Source organism: Mobula birostris, chromosome 12, assembly GCF_030028105.1.
Source record: "Mobula birostris isolate sMobBir1 chromosome 12, sMobBir1.hap1, whole genome shotgun sequence".
NCBI lineage: Eukaryota > Metazoa > Chordata > Chondrichthyes > Myliobatiformes > Myliobatidae > Mobula > Mobula birostris.
In genome coordinates, this window is record NC_092381.1 from 57,861,898 (window position 1) to 57,868,996 (window position 7,099).

Sequence of the window (7,099 nt, forward strand, 5' to 3'; positions counted from 1 at the left end):
GATGGGGACGACCTACCAGGGACAAGTTGCAGTGGTTGCGTCTCTGGCACCGAGATGGGACCCTCAACTCAGAAAGGAAGGAGGGAAAAGAGGAGAGCAGTAGTGATAGGGGATTCGATAGTTAGGGGGACAGATAAGAGGTTCTGTGGAGAGATCGAGAATCCCGGATGGTCTGTTGCCTCCCTGGTGCCAAGGTCCGCGATATCTCGGATCGAGTTCTCGGTATTCTCAAGAGGGAGGGTGAGCAGCCGGAAGTCATGGTCCATGTAGGGACCAATGACGTGGGTAGGAAGAGTGAAGAGGTTCTGAAAGGTGAGTTTAGGGAGTTAGGCGCCAAGTTAAAGGACAGGACCTCCAGGATAGCACTCTCAGGATTGCTACCAGTGCCATGTGCAGGCAGGTTTAGAAATAGTAAGATAGCGCAGATCAACACGTGGCTGAAGACATGGTGCAGGAGGGAGGGCTTCAGATTTATAGATAATTGGGCAGTTTTCCAGGGAAGGTGGGACCTGTTCCGGCAAGATGGTTTACATCTGAACTGGAGGGGGACAAATATTCTTGCAGGTAGGTTTGCTAGAGAGGCTCCAGTGGATTTAAACTAGATACTGCGGGGGGGTGGGGGGGGAGGGGAACCAGAGTGTAGGAACAGATGTAGGGGAGAAGGAAGAAAAAGAAAATAGTGAAGTTGTTTGCACCGTTAGTGATAAACAGAGAGTAAGAGGTGGAAAATTTAATAAATGCATTTATTTTAATGCTAGGAGCATTATAAGAAAAGTGGATGAGCTTAAAACATAGATTGATACCTGGAAGTATGATGTGGTAGCTATTAGTGAAACATGGTTACAGGAGGGTTGTGATTGGCAACTAAATATTCCTGGATTTAATTGCTTCAGGCGTGATAGAATCGGAGGGACAAGAGGGGGAGGTGTTGCATTGCTTGTCAGAGAAAATATTACTGCGGTGCTCTGGCAGGATAGATTAGAGGGCACATCTAGGGAGGCTATTTGGGTGGAATTGAGGAATGGGAAATGTGTAGTAACACTTATAGGGGTGTATTATAGACCACCAAATGGGGAGTAAGAGTTGGAAGAGTAAATTTGTAAGGAGATAGCAGATATTTGTAGTAAGCACAAGGTTGTGATTGTGGGAGATTTTAATTTTCCACACATAGACTGGGAAGCCCATACTGTAAAAGGGCTGGATGGTTTGGAGTTTGTAAAATGTGTGCAGGATAGTCTTTTGCAGCAATACATAGAGGTACCAACTAGAGAAGGGACAGTGTTGGATCTCCTGTTAGGGAATGAGATAGGTCAGGTGACGGAGGTTTGTGTTGGGGAGCACTTCGGGTCCAGTAATCACGATGCTATTAGTTTCAATATAATTATGGAGAAGGATTGGTCTGGACCCAGGGTTGAGATTATTGATTGGAGAAAGGCTAACTTTGAGGAGATCTGAAATGATTCAGAAGGAGTGGATTGGGACAATTTGTTTTATGGGAAGAATGTAATAGAGAAATGGAGGTCATTTAAAGGTGAAATTTTGAGGGTACAGAATCATTATGTTCCTGTTAGGTTGAAAGGAAAGGTTAAAAGTTTGACAGAGCCATGGTTTTCAAGGGATATTGGAAACTTGGTTTGGAAAAAGAGAGATATCTACAATAAATATAGGCAGCATGGAGTAAATGAGGTGCTCGAGGAATATAAAGAATGTAAAAAAAATCTTAAGGAATTAGAAAAGCTAAAAGAAGATATGAGGTTGCTTTGGCAAGTGAGGTTAAAATAAATCCCCAGGGTTTCTACCATTATATTAATAGCAAAAGGATAGTGAGGGATAAAATTGGTCCCTTAGAGAATCAGAGTGGACAGCTATGTGTTGAACCAAAAGAGATGGGGGAGATTCTGAACAATTTCTTTTCTTCGGTATTCACTAAGGAGAAGGATATTGAATTGTGTAAGATAAGGGAAACAGGTAGGGAGGTTATGGAAATGATGACCTTGAGGGAAGTTAGTTTGGAAATAGTAGGGGCTTTGACAGAAATATTTCAAATGTCATTAGAAATGGGGATGGTGCTGGAGGATTGGCATATTGCTCATGTTGTTCCATTGCTTAAAAAGGGTTCTAAGAGTAAACCTAGCAATTATCGGCCTCTACCACCACTCTGCTCCGTCTAGCGGAATTAGTCCTTACTCTTAATAATTTCTCCTTTGGCTCCTCCCACTTCCTCCAAACTAAAGGTGTAGCTATGGGCACCCGTATGGGTCCTAGCTATGCCTGCCTTTTTGTTGGCTTTGTGGAACAATCTATGTTCCGTGCCTATTCTGTTATCTGTCCCTCACTTTTCCTTCACTACATCGATGACTGCATTGGCGCTGCTTCCTGCACGCATGCAGAGCTCGTTGACTTTATTAACTTTGCCTCCAACTTTCACCCTGCCCTCAAGTTTACCTGGTCCATTTCCGACACCTCCCTCCCCTTTCTAGATCTTTCTGTCTCTGTCTCTGGAGACAGCTTATCCACTGATGTCTACTATAAGCCTACTGACTCTCACAGCTATCTGGGCTATTCCTCTTCTCACCCTGTCTCTTGCAAAAACGCCATCCCCTTCTCGCTATTCCTCCGTCTCCGCCGCATCTGCTCTCAGGATGAGGCTTTTCATTCTAGGACGAGGGAGATGTCTTCCTTTTTTAAAGCAAGTGGCTTCCCTTCCTCCACTATCAACTCTGCTCTTAAACGCATCTCCCCCATTTCACATACATCTGCTCTCACTCCATCCTCCCGCCACCCCACTAGGAATGGGGTTCCCCTGGTCCTCACCTACCACCCCACCAGCCTCCAGGTCCAACATATTATTCTCCGTAACTTCCGCCACCTCCAACGGGATCCCACCACTAAGCACATCTTTCCCTCCCCCCCCTGCATTCCGCAGGGATCTCTCCCTACGCAACTCCCTTGTCCATTCGTCCCCCCCATCCCTCCCCACTGATCTCCCTCCTGGCACTTATCCGTGTAAGTGGAACAAGTGCTACACATGCCCTTACACTTCCTCCCTTACCACCATTCAGGGCCCCAAACAGTCCTTCCAGGTGAGGCAACACTTCACCTGTGAGTCGGCTGGGGTGATATACTGCGAAGGGTGCTCCCGATGTGGCCTTTTATATATTGACGAGACCCGACGCAGACTGGGAGACCGCTTTGCTGAACACCTACGCTCTGTCCGCCAGAGAAAGCAGGATCTCCCAGTGGCCACACATTTTAATTCCACATCCCATTCCCATTCTGACATGACTATCCACGGCCTCCTCTACTGTAAAGATGAAGCCACACTCAGGTTGGAGGAACAACATCTTATATTCCGTCTGGGTAGCCTCCAACCTGATGGCATGAACATCGACTTCTCTATCTTCCGCTAATGCCCCACCTCCCCCTCGTACCCCATCTGTTACTTATTTTTATACACACATTCTTTCTCTCACTCTCCTTTTTCTCCCTCTGTCCCTCTGAATATACCTCTTGCCCATCCTCTGGGTCCCCCCCCCTTGTCTTTCTTCCCGGACCTCCTGTCCCATGATCCTCTCGTATCCCTTTTGCCTATCACCTGTCCAGCTCTTGGCTCCATCCGTCCCACTCCTGTCTTCTCCTATCATTTTGAATCTCCCCCCTCCCCCTCCAACTTTCAAATCCCTTACTCACTCTTCCTTCAGTTGGTCCTGACGAAGGGTCTCGGCCTGAAACGTCGACTGCACCTCTTCCTAGAGATGCTGCCTGGCCTGCTGCGTTCACCAGCAACTTTTATGTGTGTTGCTTGAATTTCCAGCATCTGCAGAATTCCCGTTGTTTGCAATTATCGGCCTGTGAGTTTGATGTCAGTGTTGGGTAAATTGATGGATTCTTAGAGATGGTATACATAATTATCTGGATAGACAGGGTCTGTTTAGGAACAGTCAACATGGATTTGTGTGTGGAAGGTCATGTTTGACAAATCTTATATTGTCAAAATTGCTTGACAAAAATTATAGGAAAGATGTCAACAAAATAGAGAGAGTACAGAGAAGATTTACTAGAGTGTTACCTGGGTTTCATCACCTAAGTTACAGAGAAAGGTTGAATAAGTTGGGTCTTTATTCTTTGGAGCGTAGAAGGTTGAGGGGGGGACTTGATAGAGGTATTTAAAATTATAAGGGGGATAGATAGAGTCAACGTGGATAGGCTTTTTCCTTTGAGAGTGGGGGAGATTCAAACAAGAGGACGTGAGTTGAGAGTTACAGGGCAAAAGTTTAGGGGTAACATGAGGGGGAACTTCTTTACTCAGAGAGTGGTAGTTGTGTGGAACGAGCTTCCAGCAGAAGTGGTTGAGGCAGGTTCGATGTTGTCATTTAAAGTTAAATTGGACAGCTATATAGACAGGAAAGGAATGGAGGGTTATGGGCTGGGTGCAGGTCGGTGGGACTAGGTGAGAGTAAGAGTTCAGCACGGACTAAAAGGGCCAAGATGGCCTGCTTCCGTGCTGTAATTGTTATATGGTTATATGGGAAGAGCAGTCGTGAGTCTGTCCATTTGGGAGCTGGGGTTGGAGTGATCTTCATCTGGCATTGTGTCCACAGCCGTGGCCTGATTTGACACCACCTGATGGAGTCCTTGAAGCACGCAAGCCTTCACACGACGTCAATGTGTTGATCCATGTCTTGGAGGAATATTTCAGTAATATTTGAGTAGTATTGTAAATATATTGTTTACTTAAATCATTGATTGTCGCTCATCATGCCACCACAACATACGTACGTGTTTCTTAAAGTAACAACGAATGTACACAAGTTATCTCCTGGTTCCCTTATTTTCCTTTCAATTAGTTTCTATATTTTGGAGTTACAAAATCTAACAAATCCAGCTCGGAATGTCGGAGATTGTGGTTCAACTCTGGTGCTGTCTGTAAGGAGTCTGTACATTCTCCCAGTGACTGCGTGCTCCTCTGGCTGCTCCGGTTTCCTCACACAGTCCAATGATGTACTGGTTTGTAGGTTAATTGGTCATTGTAAATTGGCCTGTGATTAGGCTAGTGTTAAATAGGGGAGTTGCGGGGGCTGCAGTTAGTTGTGCCAGAAAAGCCTGTTCTGCACTGGATAGATGGATAGAAAGAATCAATCTCCTGGTGTTCTTGACCCATGCACAGTCTCGTTGCTCCTTACTATCCAGTCTAAGTTCCCCTCAGCCCCTCACATCCCCCTGGAACATGTGTCCTCTCACTGCCATGTTCCTTTCTAATCGGCGGTGTTGTTCATGAGCTAGATGAGTGCTGATTGTATTCTTCAAAGTCACTTTAAGGGCTGGCTTTTGAGGTTGCAGCTGCAAGGTTAAGTGCAGATACTTGGAAGATCTACAGTAGATCAGTACAATAACACATGCTGAAAGTGACACATCACAGCGTTACACAGGGTAACACAACTGTGCTGAGCTGAGAGTCCCACAACTGAAGATCTCACTGTTAACATTGCTCAGTATTATAGAGTTTGGTCATTTTCAGGCTCCAGATTGAACAAATCTCAATGTAGCACACAAAGTCTTAGGTAGAAAGTAAAATAATTGTTTAGTGAAAACTAAAATGTGCACTTAAATCAAAATCGTTAAAAAATTGTAAAAGCAAAAAATTTCAAAATAAAATGATTAAGATCAGAAATAATGAGATTTCATTCATATTTTTCAGTACTAGAAAAACAATGGAGGTAGAAGAGACTGCAGATGCTGGAGTCTGGAGCAATTATCTGATGTAAGAAAACCCCTTCCCCTCTTTATATTGGCCACCCTGCCTCTCTACTCACTGCCCACATGCAGAGGTTCAACTCAAAATGTCGACGGTTTCCTTTCCTTCCACAGACACTGCTTGACCAGCTGAGTTCTTCCAGCAAACTGTTAATTGTTTCAGTACTGGAGTTTTTTTTGCACTGTGAACTATTTGTTCACATAAAAATGGACAATCAAAACCCCTTTTTGTTCAGTTTAGTGATTTCTAATATGCACATACTAAAAGTGCACACTTTCACATATGTTTCAATGCTGAGAATTCCACATAGCAAAGCTTCTTGGGGAACACAAACTTCCTCCTGATTTCCAGATATAACGTCTTGTAGTTAACGGGTAAATAATGATGTTTATCTGTAAAATCCAGGCCAGTGAATTTGCGCAGGCAAATATCAATATCATTCCAACTCTTCTCTTGCTGTTCCCCATGACCCTATCATTTCTTAGTCTGTCCATACATTGTAGGAACCTCAAATGAAGGGTATTTATCTTATATTCTAGTGCTGCTTTCTAGACAATAATAATTCCAAATGATTTGGATAGACAGATACTTTATTGATCCCAAAGGAAATTATAGTGTCACAGAAGCATTACAAATGCACAGATATACAAATATCAGAAGAGAAGTAAGAAAGAATTTAAAAAACGTTACCTCAAACAGTCTAACAGGAGGGCATCATCACTTCCCCGGCTATAGGCTGACTCAAAAAAACAGGAACTTCACAGTGCTGCCCTGTTTATCCAACTGGGAGTAGGCTCTGTTCAGCAGGTAGATGACAGCATCGTCGACTCCACTGTGCTCCTGGTAGGCAAACTGCAGGGGATCGAGGGCAATCTAACTAGGGGTCGGAGGTGAGCCAGGACCAACCTCTCTAGGGTCTTTATGCTGTGTGGTCAGGACCACTGGATGGTAGTCGTACAAGACTTTTGCTTGGTCCTCCTTGGGTACAAGGACCACACACGATGGGTCAAAGGGCCTGTAACCTTGCTGTATTGCTCTATGGCTCTGTGCCTCTAATTGGTTGATAAGGTTTGGAAAAAACAATCTGAATGAAAACTGGTAAAAAAAAATACACTTTCACTAATTTGTCTTCCACAGACGGATAAATAATTAGCTAACCCATCTTAGAAATTGAAAAACAAGCCACTAAAGTTCAAATTCTTGTCTTTTCTCAAAGAAAGCAAAGAAGGATAAACACAGTGATAAAAGCAGTCCATTAGGCTTTTAAAATAGAATGCTACATAGAAGTCAGGCCCAGGAAAGACTGCAAGAAGGTTAGAATACAGATGAGTAGTCAAAAATTAT